At 42.3% G+C, this 21,204-nt stretch overlaps 1 protein-coding gene across 5 annotated transcripts in view; it reads right to left on the reverse strand.

Annotated features, from left to right (window-relative positions):
* Window positions 1-16,815, reverse strand: part of il12rb2 (interleukin 12 receptor, beta 2a) — a 62,263-nt gene extending 45,448 nt beyond the window's left edge. For 4 of the 5 annotated variants that reach the window (XM_068036441.1, XM_068036442.1, XM_068036439.1 and 1 more), the window contains exon 1: window positions 16,584-16,814. The gene's annotated coding sequence lies outside the window, so the exon portion shown is untranslated. Of the gene's footprint in view, window positions 1-16,583 lie in introns of all 5 variants that reach the window. The other variant, XM_068036443.1, reaches the window with a different exon arrangement.
* Window positions 16,816-21,204: the final 4,389 nt, after the last annotated feature.

A 21,204-nucleotide genomic window follows, 5' to 3' on the forward strand; every position in this document is an offset into this window, starting at 1 on the left:
ATGCACTAATGGTCACAGGGAGTGTTAGCACCAGTACTAAACAAAAGGCTTATGTAAGGGCAAAGACTAGTGGCAAGAATGAGGACTGGAAAGATTATCGGAGGAACAAAAGGAGACCTAGAAAAGAACAAGGAAAGCCCTCCATCCCCCATTCTTGTTGAACTCCATTGCTCCTTATCCTAGTCCTGGTCTATAAATCCCTCCATGCATACAGTGTCAAGGGAATGAGCAAAGGCTTTTAGAAAAATCAAGGAAAGGAAATTGGTATAGGATGAGGAGGGCCATTAAAAGCAGGCCCTCATGTATTAATATACAACATTATGAGAAGAAAACAGACATGGTAGAAGTGGCAATGGTATTCTTCATAGTTGAGGAGATCTCTAGGAAATTTAGAGAGGTTTGCAGTAGAGACACAGAAGTGTAATACTGGAGAACTTTAAGTGTCTGAATAACAAAGTAGGATAAGTAAGTAACCTAAATGTAGAAGAGAACTTGGGAAATAGAAACATAACTGATTTAAGATCAGATTGGAAATCAATAAACAAAAAGAGGAGTCAAAGATAACAATGAGAACTGGCTGTTTTTAGTGAGATGGAAGGACGTCTCACCCACATATAGTGGTTGGGGGGGGGAAGAGGAAAATTGAACAGCAGACCAGTAAATGCGAGATATAAAATAGATAAAGTGTATTCCTGACTGTTTGTCAGACATCAAATCCTAGATGAGCTATGATTTTATTTATTATTTCTATTATTTTTAACCCAAACACAGACTCGACTCCCATGACACTAATTCTATTACCCTTCCTGATTGTTCTCAGTTCATAACGCTGTTGTAGTATTTGATCCATAGTACAGCATTACACCCTGATTCCACGTGGATTCCAACTGAAATTCCACCCTTCATGTTTCGGATCCAGCCACAATTAGATATCTCCAAGATATTCAGCATTCCTTGAACTGTATCCTGAGATCCACACTCAATGCCACGCACCATCAGGTGCATGCTCGCAACCTCTCTCTTCCGCATCATTCGATCTCAAAGCTGGTTCTGGTTTACAGTTTCTTTTTATCCTTTATCTCATCTGGTTCTTTAACAAAAAACTTTTATTCTTCCTTTCAGGTGTGAAGGATTGCATGCTTCAACAACTCATGGGTACCCCAACGTCCCTCTGGATTCTTCTTCCCCTTCCCTTCCCCCTGATCCCATCTCTTCTTCTAATCTCACCCCTTGTTGTATATTCACAATACCGCCAACCATCTCCTCTCTGACCCTGAATGATCTGTCCTTAGCAAAAGCCTTAGCTTCATACCCTTACACCCCCACCTCAAATGAATATCGAGCTCTGCACAATGCTGTGCTCTTCTTCTGTTGCCTTCGCCTCCACACCCACCTTTTTGGCCAAGAGTATTCCCCCTGCACAGTGGACTCTTTTACCCATCTCCAGTATTCTCTTTCCACCTGGAACCTATCCCACTGGCCACTTACCCTCTCGAGATATTTTCATTGATAACTGCCAGCGTGACTTCAACCATCTCAATTTCTCTGCTCTTCTCCCTCGCACTAACCTAATTTCCCTCTAAACTTGCAGCACTTTGTTCTCAAATCCAACCATAACATTGTCACCAAAGCTGCTGACATCTGGCATACCAACTTCTACCTAGCAGACGCTGAATGCCAACTCTCTGACAACATCCTTCTACCTCCCCCTGGGTTATGACCCCGCTAACGGACATCAAGCCTTTGTTTCCAGTACTGTCACTAACCTCATCTCCTCCGGAGATCTTCCCTCCACGGCCTCCAACTTCATAGTCCCACAGTGCTGAACAACCCACTTCTATCTCCTTCTCAAAAGCCACAAACAGGACTGCACTGGTAGACCCATCGTTTTAGCCTGTTCCTGCCCCATTGAACTGATTTCTTCCTATCTCGACTATTTTTTCTTCCCTTTGTCCAGTCTCTTCCCACCTACAACTGTGACTCTTCCAATGCTCTCTGTCATTTTAACAGTTTCCTGGTCCCAACTGCCTTCTTTTCACGATGGTCTCCTCTACACTGGGGAGGCCAAACGCAGATTGGGAGATCACTTTGCAGGACACCTCCATTCAGTCCGCAAGAGTGGCCCCAACCTTCCAGTTGCATGTCATTTTAATTCTCCACCTAGCTCCCACTGCGATATCTCTGTCCTTGGCTTCCTGCAGTGTTCTAATGAAGCTTAATGCAAACTCAAGAAACATTGCCTCATTCTTCAACTGGGCACTTGACAGCTTTCCATTGAGTTCAACAATTTTAGATTGTAACCTCTTCCTCCATTTTGGTTCCTTTTCTGGTTTGTTTTTGTTTCCCTTCATTTCTTTTTCCTTTCCTTTGCTTTCAGAAGGTCACTATTCATAATCCTGCTATTCACATCTCTGGATGCATCTTTCATTTCTTTACTTGTCCCATTACCACTCCTTTTGGCCTTACACCATGAACTCTTTTGTCATTTAATCTCTACTGCCCTGGACCTCATCACAGACCTTCCTTCTGGTTCTTTTTCCCCACTGTCCTCCCTTTCACTTGTTCAAAACCTATTACATTTCCAATTTCTCCCAGTTCTGATGAAAGGTTACAGACCTGAAGTGTTAACTCTGTTTCTCTCTCCACTGATGCTGCCAGACCTGCTGAGTATTTCCAACATTTTCTGTTTTTGTTACACCCTGCCTTCCTTCTATCACCAAAACACTTATTCCCACTTCCACAACATTACCTGTCTCCTTCCTTATCTCTGTCCCTCCACTGCTGAAACGTTTGTATACACCAATATCAGTTCCAGACTTAACTATTCCAATGCCCTCCCATTTGAATCTCATCGTAAATTCCACCTGCCCAACATTCTGCCACTTCTGTCCTGCCGACAAATGCTTATTCATCCGTCTCCCAATTCTTGCTGACCTCCACTGGTTCTTCGTCCATAATATATTAAATTTAAGATCTTTATCCTGGTCTAGAAATACCTCCATTGCCTTGTCCCAGCCTATCTGCGCAATCTCCTTGAACCCACCAGCCTTCCCAAATGCCACACTTCTAATTCCAGCCTTCTGTTCATCCCCTTTTCCCTATGCTCCACAGTAGATGCTCGAGCCTTCAGTGGCACTCTGCCTGTGTACTTTTTAAAAAGTGATATACATGTACAAGAAATTAGCTTTTCAGATCATTCAAAATTACATTTCAAATAGAAACACTGTTACTAATATGCTCATGTACCCCACTGAAAGTTATTACAGTAAACATGGAAGTAATCTCAAGCATCAACTTGCTCTTAAACCAGATGTCATCTCTTTCAAGTTGTGCATTATTATTGCTTTCCCTAATGGGTGTAGGAGTGTCTATTTTTAAATTGTGTCTTTAATTTTTTTGCCAGTAGTGTGTGGCACAGCAGATGTTTGAAGGAGAAAGAACAGTGACCTGAAGATGATTCCATCCCAAGCAGTTGGATATTAGGAACACAGTCTGTGAAAAAAGGTAGGATATCTGCCCCAGACCTATCCCTCCCCCTCCTCACCAACACAACCATCATTTCCTCTCTAGTACTTTATCTAAAATGATGGCCAGGTCAATTTCCCAAAACTATTTCCCACTGGACTGAGACTCAGACCCAGCTCACTTCAGCTCTGCTTTGGCTGTCTCAAATCAGGGGCCAGTGGAACTTCAGAATTTGTAGTTGGGTTAGGTGAACACAAGAAATAGGAGCAGAAGTAGGCCACATGGCCCATTGAGCCTGCTCCACCATTCAATACGATCATGGCTGATCTTCGGCTTCAATTCCACTTTCTTGTCCGCTCCCCATATCCCTTCATTCCCTTCGAGAGCAAAAATCTATCTATCCCAGCCTTAAATATATTAAATGATGAAGCATCCACAATCCTTTGGGGTAGAGAATTCCAAAGGTTCACAACCCTTTGAGCGAAGTAATTTCTCCTCTTCTCAGTCCTGAATGATTGACCCCTTATCCTGAGACTGTGTCCCCCGTGTTCTAGATTCCCTGACCAGTGGGAACAATCTCTCAGCTTCGACCCTATCAAGCCCTTTCAGAATCTTGTATGTCTCAATTAGATCACCTCTCATTCGTCTAAACTCCAGAGAATATAGGCCCAATTTACTCAGTTTCTCATCATAGGACAACCCCCCTCATCCTAGGGACCAATTTAGTAAATCTTTGGTGCAAGTATATCCTTTCTTAAATGTGGAGACCAAAACTGCACACAGATTCCAGATGTGATCTCACCAAAGTCCTGTACAATTTTAGTAAGACTTCTTTATTCCTGTACTCCAATCCCTTGCAATAAAGGCCAACATGCCATTTGCCTTCCTAATAGACTGCTGCACCTGCATGTTAACTTTGTGCGTTCCTTATACAAGTACCCCCAAGTCTCTCTGAACATCAACACTTACCAGAGTTTCACACCTTTTAAAAAATATTCTGCTTTTCTATTTTTACGACCAAAGTGAACAACTTCACACTTCCCTACATTATACTCCATTTGCCATCTTGTTGGCCACTCACTTAACCCGTCTATATCTCTTTGCAGCCTCTCTACATCCTCCCCACAGCTTATCTTTCCACTGAGCTTTGTATCATCAGCAAACTTAGATACATTACTCTCTGTCTCTTCATCCAAATCATTAATATAGAGTGTAAATAGCTGAGGCCCCAGTGCTGATCCTTGTGGCACCCCACTATTCACTGCCTGCCAACATGAAAATGCCCCATTTATGCCCACTGTCTGCTTCCTGTCTGTTACCCAATCCTCTACCCATGCTAATATATTACCCCCAACACCATGAGCCCTTATGTTGCCTATTAATCTTTTGTGTGGCACCTTATTGAATGCCTTTTGAAAATCCATGTATACTACATCTACTGGTTCCCCTTTACCTACCCTACTAGTTACATCCTCAAAAAATTCTAATAAATGTGTCAAACAGGATCTCCCTTTAGTAAAACCATGCTGACTTCTTCTAATCATACTATGATTTTCCAAGTGCAATGTTAGACATTTTTAATATTAGTTTCCAGCATCTTCCCAACGACTGATGTTAGGCTAACTGGCCTGTAGTTCCCTGTTTTCTCTCTACCTCCTTTCCTGAAAAGCAGCGTAACATTTGCCAACTTCCAATCTGACGGGACCATTCCCGAGTCTATGGAATTCTGGAAAATCAGGTGGGTGCTTAAGTAAGCAATTTGGAAGTGTGCTCACAAGGAATTTACATACAGTACATTTCATAGAATCATAGAATGGTTAGAGCACAGAGGAGGCCATTTGTCCCATAGTGTCCATGCTGGTTCTTAGAGAGACTCAGCTAGTCCCACTCCTCTGCCTTTTCCCTATAGCCCTGCAAATCTTTTCTCTTCAGATAATTCTCCAATTCCCTTTTGAAAGCTACTATTGAATCTACCTCCACCACACTCAGACAGTGCCTTCCAGATCCTAAATACTCGCTGCATAAAAAAAAAGTTTTTCCTCATGTTGCCTGATTCTTTTGCTAAACAGCTTACAATCGGTGTCCTCTGGTACTCGTCCCTTCTGCCGATGGGAACAGTTTGTCCCTATGGACTCTGTTCAGACCTCTCACAATTTTGAACACGTTGATCCAATCTCCTTTCAACCTTCTCTTCTCTCAGGAGAACAATCACCAATCAATCCACTTAACTGAAGTCTCTCAGCCCCGGAACTATTCTTGTAAATCTTTTCTGCACCTTTTCTAAAGATTTCATATCCTTTGTGGTGCCCAAAATTGGGCACAAAACTCCAGTTGAGGCCGAATCAGTATTTTATAAAGGTTCACTATCACTTCCTTGTTTTTGTACTCTCTGCCTCAATAAAGCCCAGGATCCCGAATGCTTTATTAACCAATTTTTCAACCTGCCCTGCCTCTTTCAATAATTTGTGCACAAATATCCTTAGGTCCCTCTGCTCCTTTAGAATTGTATACTTTATTTTATATTGCCTTTCCTTGTTCTTCCTTTCAAAATGTATCACTTCACACTTCTCTGTAATAAATTTCAGCGGCCACGTGTTCATCCCTTCCACCAGCCTATGTCCTCTTGAAGTCTATCACTATCCTTCTCACAATACTTCCAAGATTTGCATCCTCTGTAAATTTTGAAATTGTGCCCTGCACACCCTAATCTAGGTCATTAATATAGATCAAGATAAGCAGTGGTCCCAATACCAACCCCTGGGGATCCTGACTATATACCTTCCTTCAGCCGGAAAAGCAACCATTCGCCACTACTTTCTGTTTCCTGTTACTCTACCAATTTTGTTTCTATGCTGCCACTGTCCATTTTATTCCATGGACTTCAACTCTGCTGACAAGCCAGTTATGAGGCACTTTATCAAGCGCCTTTTGGAAGTCCATGTACACCAGATCAGCTGCATTGCCTGCATCAATCCTCTCTTTTACCCCATGAAAAAATTATCAAACAAGTTAAACATGATTTTCCCTAAACAAATCTATGCTGACTTTCCTTAATTAATCCACATTTGTCTAAGCGACTGTTAATTTTGACCCAGTTTATTGTTTTTAAAGGATTTCCCACCACTGAGGTTAAACTGACCGGCCTGTAGTTGCTGGGCTTGTCCTTACACCCTTTTTTGAACAAGGTTGTAACATTTACAATTCTCCAGTCCTCTGGCACCACCCCTGTATCTAAGGAGGATTGGAAGATTATGGCCAATGCTTTCACTAATTCCACCCTTACTTCCCTCAGTACCCGCAAATGCATCTGATCCAGTCCTGGTGACTTGTCAATCTTAAGTACAATCATCTTTTCTACTACCTCCTCTTTATTAATTTTTAGCCCATCCAATGTCTCAACTACTTCCTCTTTCACTACAACTTGGGCAACATCATCTTCCATGATAAAGACAGATGCAAAGTACTCATTTAGTACTGCAGCTATGCCGTCTGTCTCCATGTGTAAATCCCCTTTTTGGTCCCTAATTGACCCTGCTCCTCCTTTTACCACCCTTTTATTATTTATATGCCTATAGAATACTTTTGGATTCCCTTTTATGTTAGCAGCTGATCTCTTCTCATTCATTCGCTCTGCTCTCTCCCTCTCTCTCTGCTGTTCTTATTTCCTGTCATGTTAGGCCCCCACTGCCAAGAATGAGGCACATTAATTTTGTCACGAACATTGATTTTAAACTGTTACAGGAGCGAGGGGAGGACTTGTTAAACAGATCAGCCGTGGCTGGAAAAGACATTTGCATATTAACAGATGGCGTTCGGAAGGACAAAGCAGCCATTCCATTACATTCAACCCACAATGGACTTTTAATCACCAGAGTTTGAAGGTGGGGGAGCTCGCATTCCAAGTTGACTGCTAAGATGGCCGAATACACAAACAGACATATATGAATAGGAAGGGAATTGAGGGATATGGGCCCTGGAAGTGCAGAAGGTGTTAGTTTAGGCAGGCATCAAGATCGGCGCAGGCTTGGAGGGCCGAATGGCCTGTTCCTGTGCTGTACTGTTCTTTGTTCTTTGACATGGTCAAACCAGCTAGTCACATGACTAACCTGCTGGGCAACCTGAGTTTTTTGAATTTGTACAAAGAGTTTGGGCAGAAAGCTGTTTGCTCCTGGACTGAGAAGATCTCTCTCCTGTCTGCTCCCATCTCTTTCTCACAAGCCTCTGAATCCACTGAAGACACATGAACCCCAAGAGAGAAAAGTCTCCTACACCGAACAAGGTTTAAGAAGAATACTGGGCCCCAACGAAAAGCTAGATCTACCTCCAATTAAGGACTCTACAGTGAGCTCGAAGAACCATAACAACGACTCTTCACATATTGCTTCAAACCTTTCCACTTTATTTTTCTTCTGTTCTTTTCTGTCTCTATTTGCACGTGTGTATCGTGTATACATGCTAGCGTGGGTACGTCGTATATCCGTAGGCGTTAACCAAATTAGAGTTTAAGTTTAATAATTTTAAACTTTTCTTCTTTAAACCTAAGAAAGCCTATTTGTACTGGTTTCTTTGCCTTATAATTGGAAAGCAGTGAACAAGGATTCATCAAGGGGGAGCTAAACTCAGTGTTTAAAATTAAATCCTGTTATGGTAATACCAGATGAAGGCTAAAAGGGACCCCTAGACCACTTTCTCACCTGGTCGTAACAGAAATTTGGGTGCTAGTGTCTGGAATTTTACCCACAGACAAACGAGAGAAATTGGAAGTGGGAAGCCAAATTGTTCCCAATTAAAAAGGTACAAGATTTCAATACAGGTTTTCTTGTGGTTGTGTGTGATTGAATGTCTCCAACTGAAGCTAGTAGCTCCCCAAGCCCGGGTGAAGTAACTTGGGATAAGTTAAAAGCACTGGAGGAGTTGAGGAAAATGGCTGAGCAGTGTGGGATCACTGTACATTGCAAGGCTAGGAGGTCTGAATTCCAACCATTTTTCCCTTGAATCTGAAGGAGCAGAAACAGGGTTAGAAACAGACACAGACAGGGTATTGTTAGCAAAGATACAATTGGAACAAAGGAAACTTGAATTAGAAGACAGGGAAAGAGAAAGAGAGACAGGACAGGGAGAAAGAGAGCGCCTTCCAGAAGGAAGGTGAAGAAAGAGGAGAGAGAGAGAGGGAGAGAGAGAGAGACAGAGAGAGAGAGACAGAGAGAGAGAGACAGAGAGAGAGAGAGAGAGACAGAGAGAGAGAGAGAGACAGAGACAGAGACAGAGACAGAGACAGAGACAGACAGAGAGACAGACAGAGAGACAGAGGGACAGAGGGACAAACAGACAGAGAGAGACAGAGAGAACAAGAGAGAAAGAGAAAGAATATTCCAGAAAGAATGCAAAGAGAGAGAGAGCTGAAGTGGTTTGAGTTAACTAGGGGGTGACTGAGTAACCCCAGTGAAAGCATGGCCAATATGGAGGAGCGTAATTCAGGGCTGGGTACAGAATTGTTAAAACTAGCTCAATTAATTCCAAAATTCAATGAGGAAGACGTAGATGCATTTTTTGTGTCTTTTGAGAAACTGGCAACACAGCCAAAATGGCCAGCTCAGACCTGGTTTCTTTTACTACAAAGCAAGCTAACTGGAAAAGCCCATGAGGTTTATTCCCCGTTGCCAGATGAGAGTTCATCAAATTATGAACTGACCAAAAATGCTATCCTTGGGGCATACGAATTAGTACCCGAAGCTTATCGCCAAATGTTCAGAGCCCTCAAGAAGCAAGCTAATCAAACCTATCTGGAGTTTGAAAGTAGTAAGTAGCTGGCTTTTGACCAGTAGCTGAGCGCTCTTAAAGTACAGCTCAACTATGAGAATCTCAGAAGTAATTCTGTTAGATGAATTTGAACGCTCTCTCCCACGCTCAGTAAAGACCCATGTAGAGGAGCAGCAGGTCCAGAAAGCCTGGCAAGCACTGTTCTGGCTGATATTGCTTTAATTTATAAATTGGTTTCTCGGGGGAGTACCTTTCCTAATCACCCCCACAAATCCAAAAAGGACAAAGGGTGGGAAGGTAATAGTAGCTCAAGCAATCCTGGGAGAGAAAGGAAAGCAGGAGACACAGGGGGCCCTCTTCTAGCCAAAAAGGAAGGTGCTGTGAGCAAGAGTGAGACCCGGAGACCTGTGTGATTCCATTGAAATAAAGCAGGGCATTTAAGAGCTGACTGCTGGAAACCAAAGGGAAAATCTGTAGGTTTAATCAGAGCACACCCGCTCAGTGAAGAAGCAAACCTGATGGAAAGCGCAGCAGAACAAGCTGCGGCTTTAACTGCAGTGACAGTGATACCCAGGAAGCTTACTGCTGTAAGTGCAGGAAAAGCTAATAGGATTCCTGAACGTTATCAGGGTTTTGTGTCTGAAGGGAGAGTAACCCCATACGCCTTAAGTGGGGCAAGCAAGTCCATAGTAATTCTTAGGGACACAGGGGCCACAATTTCCCTTTTACTGGGAAAAGGCCTGTCCTTTCCCCCAGAGAGCGTAGTGAACACCAGAATGGTGGTGAATAGTATTTGGAGGGCAGTGTATGCCTGTACACCGGGAGCACCTGGAGTGCAACCTAGTTTCGGGACCAGTGACCATAGGGATAGAATTATTATTACATGAAGAAGGAGGCCATTAGGCCCATTGTGTCCATACCGGCTCTCAGAAAGAGAAATTCACTCAGTTCCATTCCCCCACCTTCTCCCTGTAACCCTGCACATTCTTCCTTTTCATATAACTGTCTAATTCCCTTTTGAATGCTTCAATTGAACCTGCCTCCACCATGTTCTCAGGCAGTGCATACCAGACCTTAACCACTCACTGCATGAAAGTTTTTCCTCATGTCACTTTTGCTTCTCTTACCAAATACTTTAAATCTGTGCCCTCTCACTCCTCACTATCTCTAATCTATTTCAGCCCCACAACCCTCTAAGATATCTGTGCTCATCTAATTCTGGCCTGTTGAGCATCCCCGATTTTAATCGCTCCACTGTCAGTGGCCAAGCATTCAGCTCCCAAGGCCTAAGCTCTGGAATTCTCTGCCCATCCACCTCTCTTTCTGCCTTTAAACCTCTTCACCCCTGTACCTCTCTTTCTTCCTTTAAGACACTCCTAAAAACATACTTCTTTGGTCATGCTTTTGGGCATCTGCTCTAAAACCTATGTGGCGCAGTGTCAAATATTGTTTTATTACATGTCTTGGGACATTTTACTGCATTAAATATGCTATATAAATACAAGTTGTTGTTGTTGCCAAAAGATTTATGTCAAACATATGAATTGCAAGGAATGCTGGTCTGTGGCATATGTAAATTGAAAAGAATATCATTCCACCAATGTCCAGAGGGGTCACTGACCACCAGAAGAGAATAATGTGAATGATTGCAAGATATCCTGGCAGCAGACTTGATTTCATGTTGCAACAGTGCACAGTACAACTATTTGAAGGAGCAAAAAGAATGGGCAGATGGATGCTTCTTGCAAATGTCCTGTTTCTACTGGCTCACGAGATCACCTTGCCACGATTGGCAATTCCTTGATGACAGTGCTGGCTGGCTGCTCCATTCACCAATTTGCCTCTTCTGCATTTCTCTAGGAGAGGCCAGCTTGGAGCATTCAAATCAACAAAGTGCATCATATAGCAATCTCTGTTGACACAGTAGTATTTTTGTCTGCCTTTGTCCTTTAGGATATGCAATTGCTCTGGTTACACACACAACAGTACATACTTAGGTTACAGACCCACAGGGACAAAATCACTTGTGGCATTTCTCCTGTTTAAGTATCAGGTTAATTCAGTGTTAGCATTCTCATCTCTGAGCCAGAATATCATGGACTTAAGTAACACTGCAGGACTTGAACACATAATGTAGGTCTGATACTTCAGTAGTACTGAAGACTGTCTCTATTGGCAGCGGTGCTATCTTTTGGAGGAAACATTGGGGTGAACTTGCAGGCCTCCTACTTAGTGGAACAGTGCAGTACCACCTCAAAAGATTGTCCCTAGTTTGCCTGTGGACAGGGCTGACCTGCTCCTAGGTAATGACCTGGCAGGGGTGAAGGTGATAGCCCCCCTAGTAGCGAAAAAAAGACCGCAGCAGGTCAGAGAGACAGGCAGTGGCAGGAGACAGACCCCTGCCGTTTCCCTGAATGTGTAGTGGATCAGACCATGATCAAACCAGCTCCCACAGAGGAGACTGCATTGATATTGCAGGCAGATGACTATGAGGTCTGCCTGTCCAAGACTTTCTTTGGAAAGTTAGGAGACCCAGGGAATGAATTAAATGGATTTTCCCTAGCTGAAGCTCAATCAGCCGACCCAGTATTACGAGAGTTAGCACAGACTGCCCAGTCTGAAAGTGAAGCAGAGGGAGTCCCTGATTGATACTATTTAAAGAATGAGGTACTGATGAGAAAATGGAGTTCTCTTCACAGACCTGAGAGCAAGGAGTGGGCAGCAGTTCACCAGTTAGTGGTGCTGCAGAGGTACTGGAGAGAAATATTAAGAAGGGCCCACGAGACTACAGTGGCTGTACATGCCGGTGTACGAAAAACCAAAGCCCACATAAGATAACAGTTTGACTGGCCAAAACTCCACAAAGATGTGGTGGAATACTGCAGGAGTTGCCACATGTGCCAGGTTGAGGGGAAACCCCCAACCTACAATGAAACTCTAGGTCCTGTACTTGTATTAGGAGGATCCTCCAGCAGAGGGCTGCTGAACTGTAAGGGGCCCTCACCGAGAACAAAAAGGGACAGGCAGACACAAGGCTGGTAAAAGGTTAGCAAGAGAAGGGGGAAAAAGTGACCAAGAGGGCAGGTTAAAGGAAGTCCAGGAGGAATCCTGGATGAAAACCCCTACTGTCCAGTCAGCCAACCCCATAAAATGAGAAAAGTTAGACCCCACATCCTCCTACATAAATGCAGACACTAGAAGCACCCCACCAGAGTTGCTAACAGCAATTACAGGAACCTGCAGAGACAAAGAAAGACCTCTAGCGGGCAGAGAAACCGTGAGGGTGATGGCTCACCCAGTCAAAGTGCCACAGGGGAGTGCAGTAGAGTTTGCACAAATACCTGTAGGCAGGAGTGTCCTCTGGGACAAAGGGGAGATTAGCAAAGAATCCTCCCCCAGTCAGAAAAAAAGCAAACCACCCATCCCCTGAAGTCAAAAGCCTTTGCATGACTCAGCAAAGCACTGAAAGAGGGTTCAGGATAGATCCGCCCACTACTAACCCTTTTCTTTAAAAAAATTCCCTCAGCAGGAACAAAGCAGCCATGGAAATATGCAATTGGAAAAGAAACTTCTCCCCCCCCCACAAAAAAAACTCATGTTTATTGGGATGTCAAAAAGGGGGCAATTAAAACAGCACTGGCACCAAGAGAAGACAGGCTGTAATAAGTTTTAGGATTTATGAATGAATGGGAATGTGAGAAACGCATTGTTTTTTCTGTATCTTACATTTTTCTCGACCCTTTTAATGAAATGCCCCTTTTTTTAAAGTCACATTTCATTCTGCTGGGAGTGGAGGTGTCATGCTAGGCCCACACCTGCCAAGAATGAGGCACATTAATTTTGTCACGAACATTGATTTTAAACTTTTACAGGAGCGAGGGGATGACTTGTTGAACAGATCAGCCGAGGCTGGAAAAGACATTTGCATATTAACAGACAGTGTTTGGAAGGACAAAATAGCCATTCCCTGACATTCAACCCACAATGGACCTTTGATCACCAGACGTTGAAGGTGGGGGAGCTTGCATTCCAGGTTGACTGCTAAGATGGCCGAATATACAAACGGACATGGTCAAACCAGCTAGTCATATGACTAACCTGCTGGGCAACCTGAGTTTTTTGAATTTATACAAACAGTTTGGGCAGAAAGCTGTTTGCTCCTGGACTGAGAAGATCTCTCTCCTGTCTGCTCCCATCTCTTTCTCACAAGCCTCTGAATCCACTGAAGACACATGAACCCCAAGAGAGAAAAGACTCCTGCAGTGAACAAGGTTTAAGAAGAATACTGGGCCCCAACGAAAAGCAAAATCTACCTCCAGTCAAGGACTGTACAGTGAGCTTGAAGGACCATAACAACTCTTCACATATTGCCTCAAACTTTTCCACTTTATTTTTCTTCTGTTCTTTTCTGACTCTATTTGCATGTGTGTGTATTGCATAAACATGCTAGCGCAGGGTGCAGCGTGTATCCATAGGCGTCAACTGAATTAGAGTTTAAGTTTAATAAATTTCAACTTTTCTTCTTTAAACCTAAGAAAGCCTGTTTGTGCTGGTTTCTTTGCCTGATAATTGGAAAGCGGTGAACAAGGATTCACCAAGGGGGAGCTAAAAACTGTGTGTTTAAAATTAAACCCTATTACAGTAGGACCAGTTGAAGGCTGAAAGGATACTGTAGACCTCTTTCTGACCTGGTCGTAACATTTCCTTTTTCCACTTCCCCTCTGAACTTTCTAAATTCAGCCTGATTCTTACTTGTATTATCAATCTGACATCTGTCATATGCAAGCTTTTTCTGCTTCACTTTACTATCTATCTTTCATCATCCAGGGAGCTCTGGTTTTGTTTGTCCTACCTTTTCCCCTCGTGGGAATATACCTCGACTATATTTGAACTATCTCCTCTTTAAAGTTAGCCCATTGTTCAATTACAGTTTTGCCTGCCAATCTTTGATTCCAATTTTCCTGGGACAGATCTGTTCTCACCCCACTGAAACTGGCCCACCTCCAACTAAGTATTTTTACTCTGGATTGCTGCTTGTTCTTTTCTATAGCTAACCAAAACCTTATGATACTATGATCACTGCCCTCTAAATGTTCCCCGACTGACACTTGATCCATTTGTTCCACCTCATTCCCTAGAACCAGATCCAGTAATGCCTTCTTCCTCTTTGGACTGGAAACACACTGATGTAGAAAATTCTCCTCCACACACTTCAGAAACTCTTGCCCCTCTCTACTCTTTACACTATTACTATCCCAGTCTACATTTGGATAAATTAAAGTCCCCTATTAGAATTACGCTATTGTTTTTGCACCTCTCGAATTTAATTTTAATGTGTTCCTCTATATATTTCCCATTAGTTGGTGGTGTGTATCGTACATCCAGTAGTGTAATGGTAACTGTATTTTTATCTCTAACCAAATAGGTTCTGACCTTTAACCCTCTAGGACATCCTCTCTCTCTAGCACTGTATTATTATCCAGAATCAATACTGCCACCCCTTCTCCTTTCTTTCCTAAACACCTGTACCCAGGAATATTTAGTACACAGTCCTGTCCTTTTTTAAACTAGGTCTCCATTATTGCCATATCATATTCCCATGTGGCTACCTGCATCTGTAGCTCACTAATCTTATTTATCACACTCCATGCGATCACATACATGCACGGTAAACCCAATTTAGGCTTTATTGCACTTCCTCTTACTCTGACCCCACCTAATATCTTATTTCTTACTCTAGTGCTTTCTGTCTCACCCAATGGTTTGTGCACCTTGTTTTTTCTTCTCTAATGTTACCTCCTGGTTCCCATCCCCCTTCAAAATTAGTTTAAACCCTCCTCAATAGCATTAGCAAACCACCCCACAAGAACATTGGTCCATGCTCTGTACAGGTGCCATCTTCCCCAGAACCAGTCTGAATGTCCCAGGAATCTAAAGCCTTCTTCCTGCACCATCTCTCCAGCCATAAATTCATCTTCTTTATCCTCCTATTTCTATACTCACTAGGGCGTGGAACAGGGAGTAATTGCAAGATTACTACCTTTGAGGTCTTTCTTGCTAGTTTCTTTCCTGGCTCCCTAAAATCTGCCTGCAGGACCTCAACCCTCTTTCTACCTATGTCTTTTGTACCAATATGAACCACGACTGCTGGGTGTTCACCTTCCTCCTCAGAATGTTCTGCAGCCTTGACCAGGGTGACAAAAGTGCCATATCTCCAGTCATTGCATATGAACTTGGCAATACTGTAGACAGATCTGAAACATACAAGTTTACAGATCAGAGTTACTTGAAGTGCCAGTTATGCATTCAGGTAGTTTTGAGGCAGTAAAAATAATACCAGTATTGAATAATGTAAGAAACTTTTACTGCCATACATCACTGGGTTCACTGCTGACATGACACTTCCCTGGTTCCACTCGCACTGGAATTATCGACATAGCATTCAATGATCTCTAGCTATCGTTTTCCTTTCAACTTGCAATCCTGTTTCTAATCATTATTCACCCTGATGATGCGCAAACGATATCAGGAACCATCAGCTTAAACATTCAATAACCAACAATATTACAAACACTGTTCCCATCCACTGCCCACAGTGATGGACCTGAGCTCCCAATCTATAACCTCCTCTCATTCTTAGCTGTTCATGTGTCCATGCGGCATTCGTGTGCTAAGAAAACAAAGTGCACCTTTATAACTTGGCACTGATGATCAAAGCAATACACGTAAACATGTCGACCATACACATCTGTATCCGCTCTCTCATCTGTGTAGTACGTTATAATGAAAATGAATGAAATAAATGAGCCTAAAGCCAGTTAATATCCCGGTCTCTATTCCATACAGATCGTCCATAAATCGTGTTTCATTATCACGGAGCAGCATGAGCACATGAAATAAAACAAAAATAATTTTACCCACCTGTAGTTTAACTCAAACTGGAATTCATCCATCTGTTTTTCTCTCTCTCTCTCTCCCGCCCTCCCTCTCTGCCCTTTTTCGTGTGAATACTTGGTCGATTTTTTTTATTTGGTAAAAAACTGATATTGACAATTAGGCACGTTTTGTACTTGATAGGACAAAGTCGGCCAAAGTATTGCAGACTCTCTCAACTAAACTTTAAAACAATGAAAAGCGTCAACTTAAAAAAAAAACCCCCTCACGATCAGACTCTGGAGATACTGATTTTGTATCATTTGGAAGGATTTACTTTCGCTACAAACGCTGCCGAGCTTTCCCCACTGTGACTTTTCACTGATGTTCCCAACAGGTACATACTAACCACGTTTCTTCAAGAGTCTCCACCCGAAATGAACTATTACAAAAAAAAAAGAATCACAACGCAGAGGTAAACTCACCGTTCACATCAATCCCGGATTGCAACTCATTTTCCACGTGTCACCAGTAAACCTTCGCGGAATTCACTCGTGGAATTAAACCACCTAAAGGAAGATCACAAAGGCGCCGTTAACAAGAGGGAGACTGACTTGTTAGTCATCTATTTAAAGTCTGGGGGAAAAAATCCTTCTGATAAATTTTGAAGTCCGTGCGTGGCTGACGTTTAAACCACAGTTGAGTTTTGTTCTACGGAGCTGTGCTCCTGCCGTTCTATTTAAAAAGCCAAGCTCTAACCACACGCTTTCGCACCTCTGAAATGTGTGATCCTTCTCACACATAGTCATCAAAAAAAGTTTGAAGGCAGTGGGCTGCTGCTGCATTCTAACTCGTCTAGACTTTTCGTTGTAGTCTGTTTGAAATGGAAACCTGCTTTCCGAGAAGCCCCTGGGGTTGGAAGGAAAGTGTTTTGGAGTTGATTAGTAATGTGGGGCGTTAGATAATTTATTGTTGTGTGTCTCATAGAATTACATAAACTTCACAGCACAGAAGCAGGCCATTCGGCTCTGCTGACCAGCCCGTGGTGGTCTGGGCGGTGTTTACACTCCACAAAAGTCTCCTCCCACCCTACTTCATCTCAAACCATCAGCATATACTACTATTCCTTTCTCCCCTTATGTGTTGATCTAGCCTCCCCTTAAATGTTTGATTTGGGGTGGGAGAAGGAATTTAAAAATTATGCAATTTAACATAAAAACATAAAAAAAGGAACCAGACAAAGCATTTCAACTTTTCAAGACTTCTCCATTCGTAGACTGTGCAATCCATCCCATTAATCTTCCAGGGGAATCATCTTTGACAAATCTTGGTAGTTACTTTTTGTCGATCACATTTGTTCATCACAGTTAGCACAAAGTGAGTGTTATTCTATGGAGTATTTGATTATCTCAGTACTTGACATTCCGATCTGCTTAAATCAGATATTTATCCAGCTCATTTTTTGTGTGCAAAGTTAGTTCAGCAAGCATGAAATGCTTTACTTTTGTACCATAGCCTATTTTAGCTATTACAAATAGAAAATGTTTGAAGCAAAGGCTATATTTTTGATGGAGAATTTATTGTTATAATGTAGTTGATGATGGGGTAGGTTTCACTTGGTTACCATCTCATGGTGAGTTCATAAGCATAGCAGGAAGATATCCTCTGATCATTGTGATTATAAATGTGCCTTTATGATGTTGCTAGAAACATGGAACATGGGAATTCTTCCTACTATGTTCATAATACCACTAGCACATCCATAGTTAACATAGGAAATCTCCCTCCAAGCGACTAAACAGAGACAAAATGACGCAACAAAGATTGACAACGTGATATTTCCTAGTTTCTGTGGGATTGGATTGTAATTTGTATTTTATCACAAAATTGACCATTAAAAAACAGAAGAACGGAAAACCGTTTGTGCACTTGGATTATGGTATTTGGTTCTGCTCAGATTAGGAGCAAAACAATTTTTCTTTGCTTGAGAAACCTAGGTAAAGGACCAAGACCCTGAATATAGATATTACCAAGGCTGGAAATATAGGTAAATGAAGAACCAGAGATTAGGTGACTTCAACTTGGGTTTTAAAAGTTTGTAGGTCACAGAAGGAAGATCAGGGAAGGAAAGATGTTTTGTAGTTTTGAGATTCTGTGATGCCATGAAATTTGGTGTCTGGATGAACATTGCACGAAGATTTACATTTGCATTTCTGAGTTGAATGCATTGCAGCAAGCACTTACTGTTCAATGACAGTTTATCTATATTTTTGTGGACAGAAATGTTGTTCTTTATGCAAGGGTTTTGAGATTCTCAAAGGGAAAGTGTGGCTTACAATTCGAAGCAAATCTCACAAATGCATTCCTAGAAGGAAAGAGGGTGAAATTTACTTATAAGACAGGGTGAAACCTATATAATATCAAATCTCTATAAAGCTTTTTGCAATTTGGATATGAACAAGTGATAATAATAATCCATAATTTAGTTTCTCATATAGTTAACATCAGTATAACATGTGACATGCATGTCCCATTAAATATAACTTTGGAATTCCATTCTGCTATCAATTCTAATCTCTAATTTACAATATGTTTTTAATAAGAGTAAACTAGGTAGCTCCCTTGTTGGTTGAAATGGTGTTAGGCTCCACAGTGTATAACTGAATCACACAGAACATGAGATTCCAGGTTTGATCCCTATTCAGTGACTCCTGCAAGAAAGTGTTTGTGGGAGTATTAGAAGAGCAGAGGACCGAGCGCACCTTTGATACACCTGTCCCAAATAGAATACATTAGCCTATTGGCCGTCTCTGTCCTGGATCAACCATGTAAAATAGCATCTTGGACAAAGTGGCAGTGGTGAAACTGTAGCACAGCCTGTGGCTGTACCTTCAACAGAGGAGCAGAAAAAAATGAGAAGATTAGCACCAGTCAATCTGCTTCTCATTACTTCTGATCTGTGCTTCATAATTATTTTCACAGAACTACAATTCTACAGGGAATGGAGAATAAATAATGATCAAAATAAGTAATGTCTGACATTACGTTTTATGCATTAATAATTCTCATTAACATAGAACATAGAAACATAGGCCCTTCGAACCTGCTCCGCCATTCATTATAATCATGGCTGATCATCCAACTCAGTAACCTGTTCCCGATTTCGCCCCATATTCTTTGATCCCTTTAAACCCAAGAGCTATATCTAACTCCTTCTTGAAAACATACAATGTTTTGGCCTCAACTGCTTTCTGTGGTAGCGAATTCCACAGGTTCACCACTCTCTGGGTGAAGAAATTTCTCCTCATCTCAGTCCTGAATGGTTTACCTCGTATCCTTAGACTATGAGCCCTGGTTCTGGACTCCCCCACCATCAGGAACATCCTTCCTGCATCTACCCTGTCAAGTCCTGTTAGAATTTTATAGGTTTCATTGAGATCCCCCCTCACTCTTCTGAACTCCAACCAATATAATCCTAACCGACTCAATCTCTCCTCATACGCCAGTCCCACCATCCCAGGAATCAGTCTGGTAAACCTTCGGTGCACTCCCTCTATAGCAAGAACATCCTTTCTCAGGTAAGGAGACCAAAACTGCACACGATATTCCAGGTGTGGCCTCACCAAGGCCCTATATAATTGTAGCAAGACATCCCTGCTCCTGTACTCGAATTCTGTCGCTATGAAGGCCAACATACCTTTTGCCTTTTTTACCACCTGTTGGGCCTGCATGCTTACCTTCAGCAACTGGTGTACGAGAACACCCAGGTCTCGTTGCATATTCCCCTCTCTCAGTTTATAGCCGTTCAGATAATAATCTGCCTTCCTGTTTTTGCTACCAAAGTGGATAACCTCACATTTATCCACATTATACTGCATCTGCCATGTATTTGCCCACTCACTCAACTTGTCCAAATCACCCTGAAGCCTCTCTGCATCCTCCTCACAACTCACCCTCCCACCCAGTTTTGTGTCATCTGCAAATTTGGAAATATTACATTTAGTTCCTCAACTAAATCATTAATATATATTGTGAATAGCTGCGGTCCTGGCACAGATCCCTGTGGTACCCCACTAGACACAGCCTGCCATTTGGAAAAAGACCCATTTATCCCTACTGTTTGTTTCCTGTCTGCCAGGCAATTTTCTATCCATCGCAATACACTACCCCCAATCCCATGCACTTTAATTTTACATGCTAATCTCTTATGTGGGACTTTGTCGAAAACCTTCTGAAAGTCCAAATAAACCACATCCACTGGCTCCCCCTCATCAACTCTACTAGTTACATCCTCGAAGAATTCTAGTAGATTTGTCCCTTTCGTAAATCCATGCTGACTCTGTCTGATTCTACCACTGTTCTCCAAGTGCTCTGCTATAAAATCTTTGATAATAGCCTCTAGAATTTTCCCCACTACCGACGCCAGGCTGACTGGTCTATAATCCCCTGATTTCTCTCTACCTCCCTTTTTAAATAGTGGGGTTATGTTAGCTACCCTCCAATCTGTAGGAACTGTTCCACAGTCTATAGAATCTTGGAAGATGACCACCAATGCATCCAATATTTCTAGGGCCACTTCCTTAAGTACTCTGGGATGCATACCATCAGGCCCTGGGGATTTATCAGCCTTCAATCCCATCAATTTTCCCAACATCATTTCTCTACTAATGCTGATTTCTTTCAGTTCCTCTCTCTCACTAAGCCCTGTGTTCCCCAACATTTCTGGTATGATATTTGTGTCCTCCTTTGTGAAGACAGAACCAAAGTATGCATTTAGTCGGTCAGCCATTTCTTTGTTCCCCATAATAAATTCCCCTGCTTCTGACTGTAAGGGATCTACATTTGTCTTCACTAATCTTTTTCTCTTCACATACCTTTAGAAACTTTTACAGTCAGTTTTTATGTTGCCTGCAAGCTTGCTCTCGTACTCTATTTTCTCCTTCTTAATCAATCCCTTGGTCCTCCTTTGCTGAATTCTAAACTGCTCCCAATCCTCAGCTCTGTTGTTTTTTCTGGCGAATTTATATGCCTCCATCATCCCTTTAAGTAACGTTTCCCAATCCATCATAGCCAACTCGCGCCTCATACCTTCATAGTTTCCTTCAG

Source organism: Heterodontus francisci, chromosome 8, assembly GCF_036365525.1.
Source record: "Heterodontus francisci isolate sHetFra1 chromosome 8, sHetFra1.hap1, whole genome shotgun sequence".
In the NCBI taxonomy this organism is placed as follows: Eukaryota; Metazoa; Chordata; class Chondrichthyes; order Heterodontiformes; family Heterodontidae; genus Heterodontus; species Heterodontus francisci.